General features: G+C 49.2%; 1 long non-coding RNA gene across 1 annotated transcript in view; it reads left to right on the top strand.

The window, feature by feature from the left end:
• The first annotated feature begins 235 nt into the window (after positions 1 to 235).
• LOC114626865 overlaps positions 236 to 3,900 on the top strand; it is a 7,095-nt gene continuing 3,430 nt past the window's right edge. Inside the window, exons 1-2 of the long non-coding RNA XR_003712306.1 lie at positions 236 to 293; positions 794 to 897. This is a non-coding gene — a long non-coding RNA (uncharacterized LOC114626865). The remainder of the gene's footprint in view (positions 294 to 793; positions 898 to 3,900) is intronic.

A 3,900-nucleotide genomic window follows, 5' to 3' on the forward strand; every position in this document is an offset into this window, starting at 1 on the left:
TGGGCATCACACTCCAGTGTTGAGAAAAAGACACATGCCCACCCTTATCCCCCACCTCCTGTTCACTTCTTCCTGAGTCCCTCAGGGCTCTGGCCTGGAGTTGAACACCAGGAGCACCAGGAGGACCAAGTCAGGCTGAAGCCCTCCCCCGCCCTCCACTCTCATGGAAACAAACACATGGGAAGGACTTCTTTTACTAGACCAAGTGCCTGTCCTTTCCCAAGAGAACCAAATGATTCACTAAATGGAGCTAGAGTCTGTGGCCTGGCCTCTGGCACCGAAGACAGAATGAGGTAAGAGTGTCCTGTGGGGGAATCAGCACTCCATGGCTGGGAGGAATGCCGCCTTTGGAGAGGTCCTGAGAAAGCCTGACTCTGCATATTCTAGCCATCACTAGTCTGGCCTCCCTGGCCGCTCTAAAGACCTCCCTCAGGAGGCAACTCAAATAAACATCCTTTGTCTGACTCCTGCTGTCACAGTCTGCCTCTTTGTGTCACCTAGAACTACAGCCTGACACATCTACACAACTTCTCAGTGGCCCCCAGCAACCCCCTTCACTTGTGCTGTGCACAAGTTGGCTGTGCACCCCCTACCTAAAGAAAGCATCCAGCTCATCCTCAGATGGGTGGTCACGTGTGCACTGTCCCTGACTGGCGGGAGTAGGTTTAATCAGAAGGAGTCAGGGACCTGCTTGCTTGAGGGCCCTGGGTTAATCCATAGAAAGGACCCTGGCTCACCTGTCTCTTTCACTCAGAGCAACAAGGCTTGAAGAAGTTTTGGCTTTCCTCTGCAGGAAACTGTGTACTACACTGGGGACAGTGTAGATGTGGAGTCACTGTCTGCTGAAAGGGAGAGAGAGAAGAGAGGCGCCATCGTGGTCTGGGGGCAAAAGCCGAGGTGGGTAGATCTGTAAGTATCCCCTTCGCCCGAGGCTTGGAATCTTCACCCTCCGAATGTCTACCAGGATTACTCTTTCTTAACTCAAATAAGACCCCTTAAGTCTGTGTTCTTTGCTGAAGATTCAGGGTGTAGGGCAGGGAGAGCTCCAGGCAGGCCAGGGTCAGAGGCAGCAGGGAATGTCAGATATGCGCTGGGTGTGGCATGGCAGAGGGACCACTGGCAGCTGGATGAGATGGCCTTTCAGTACCTCTGAGGCCTTGCAATCTTGCTAGGTTTTACGGACCTCTCTTTGAGTCCTAATATTCAATGTGTTTATTCTCGTTCTGAACACACATGAAAGCTGAAATACGCCACCCGCATCCTTGGGATTAGGGAGTAGCCAAGCATGTTGTAACATGTGGCTTCATTTTAGTTTCCTGCTTTGTTTATGAAAGAGATATTACGTTTTATTCCCGTTTTACAGATGTGTAAGTAGAGTACATAGCATGCCCAGCATCAACCCTAATACTCCCAAAGGGTGAGAACTTGCCTAGACCAGAAGAAGTCTTTCGTCCCAATGGAGTTTCTGTGTTTCAGGCTCTGGGTTGGGCAATCTGAAACACAATCTCTTTACCACATCCCTGGAAACCAAGGCTTGTTCTAAACCGTATCACAGGGTAGAGAAATGGATGTTTGAGATTTTGAGGATGATTCCAAAAGGATTCCTCCAGGTGAGCGTGTTGAAATTGGGCCTTGAAGCACATGGTTTCAACAGCTCAGAGGTAACTCTGGCTTCTTACAGAATGCCAGGTGGGGAAGTCTTGGAGGTCAGGCATGGTGTTCCCACTTGTGGTTCATGGGACAGTTTATGTGGAACACTGAAGAGAGAGTGGAGGCTGGCAAGATGGCTGAGTGAGCAAAGGTGCCTGCTGCCAAGCAGATGACTCCAGTTTGATCCCGAGGGCCCACATCTTGGAAGGAGAGAACTGACTCCTGAGAGCTGACCTCTGACTTCCACAAGGGCACCATGGAATGCAGAAGCCCATTAGCCCCCCCCATCCCAACGTCCCTTTCAACAACAACAACAACAACAACAATAGTAAAAATTTAAAGGCACCAACCTTAGCTGGGGTAATAGCTCAATTCATAAAATGATTGCTGTGCAGGCGTTAAGACCTGCACTTAATCCTAAAATAACTTAGGTATAAAAAAGTGCCCGACATTGTGGCTAGAGATTGTAATCCCAGCATTGGGGAGGCAGAGACAGAAGGATACCTAAGAGTTGCTGTTGAATTCCAGGCCAACAAGAGACATAGTCTAGAAAGAAAAGGTTGTTCTCAGAACTCCACACCCACACATGTAATCCCCTCCACACGTTCAAGTGAACACCCCAACTTTAACCTACACACACACACACACACATACACACACGTGAACCGACACATGCTATGAACCTACACACTCATGTGAAACTACATACACACATACACACACACACACACACACGTGCACACAGATACTCACACACATGTGAACCTACACACACACATACACACACCCAGGTGAACCCACTGCACACACTTGTGAACTTACACACATGCGCATACATGTGAACCTACACACACATACACACATACACACACACACACAACAATATACCACACACACAGAGAGATACCCCGAAGGACACATAGACAGCGTAATTAAGAGCAGCAATCCATATTGATTTACCATTTCTGTGAATGACGTTATTTGCTATTCACGGCCATTACAGTTAAAAAGCTATTAACTAGCAAGTGTTTCCTCTGCTATCTCTTCACACTGGGTCCTCGGCCCCTCCCATCAGGATGAGTGCACCCCGTGGGGGAGACTCTCATTCCTCAGGCTCATGCAGCTTCTCCAACACATGAGCACCCTGAACACCTGGGTCCTTGCTAAATGCAAATTCTCCCTTGGCAGGGCTGGGGTGGGTCCGAGTTCTGTATTTCTAACAAGTTCCCAGGGGAGCCTCAGCAATAAGGGTCCTGAGTCTGCTGGTCCTCCCATTCTGGGGACAGACAGGTGCTTCCGTAGAAATGGGACAGTGAACCCCTCTAGAGAGCATGCAATGTGAAATGAAAAGATTCGTGGCTGGTCGAAAAGTAAAGGCTTCGGGCCTGGGAAGACAGGTGGCTTAGTGGGTGCATATGTGCACCCACACACATACCACACACAAATAAATAGAAAAAATTTTAAAGTCCTTCTACAAGAAAAAAACCCAGACACTTGCAATTTATTCTTTTCTCTCAAATATTTTTTTGCTTTCTATTTAGTTGATGGACTTAGAACTTTTAACATCCCCGGGCACAGCCTCAGGGGTTAGAAAGCTACGGAAGTCCTCCCTCCCTTTCTCTCCCCATCTTTTTAGTTCAAAGGCCTGGACCAAGTGTTTGGGAGTTTGATCCGAAATTGTGCTGGCTGTTTGTAGCCTGGGGGCAGGCTCTTGCTGAGAGATACAGCCTAGAGAGCACTGGCCTTCTGGATTCTTCAGGGCTTTCCTGTGTGATCTCCTGCCATGCTCACAGGCGTGCCACCCACTGTCTGCTGACTCACTGTGGTTGCTGGTGAGTGTGTCTTGTTTTCCCAGGGGGTGACAAGCTCTAAAAGTAGGTGTGTGGGAGGAGGGGAAGCAGGTATACAGAGGAGAGGAGCCTGAGGCTGTTCCTGTGCAACTCATCCACGGCTGAGGACACGGGAAATGGAGTGCCATCCCAGTGCTGGACATGGGAGAAGTTCAGCGAGCTGGGCGGCTGTGGACAGTAGCTTGTTGCTCACCTGGGAGAGATCACCCTAATGGGACTGCTGAGATGGCTTTAGCAGGAGCTTGGTGCCAAGTCTCACGTCTTGAGTTCAATGACTGGGACCCATGTAGCAAGTGGAAAGAATGAATTTCTGAAGTTGTCCTCTGACCAACTCACACTTGCACACATACGCGCACACACAAACACACACACAAATATATATACACACACAAACACACAC

The sequence above is a fragment of the Grammomys surdaster genome, unplaced genomic scaffold, assembly GCF_004785775.1.
Source record: "Grammomys surdaster isolate TR1022 unplaced genomic scaffold, NIH_TR_1.0 241, whole genome shotgun sequence".
In the NCBI taxonomy this organism is placed as follows: Eukaryota; Metazoa; Chordata; class Mammalia; order Rodentia; family Muridae; genus Grammomys; species Grammomys surdaster.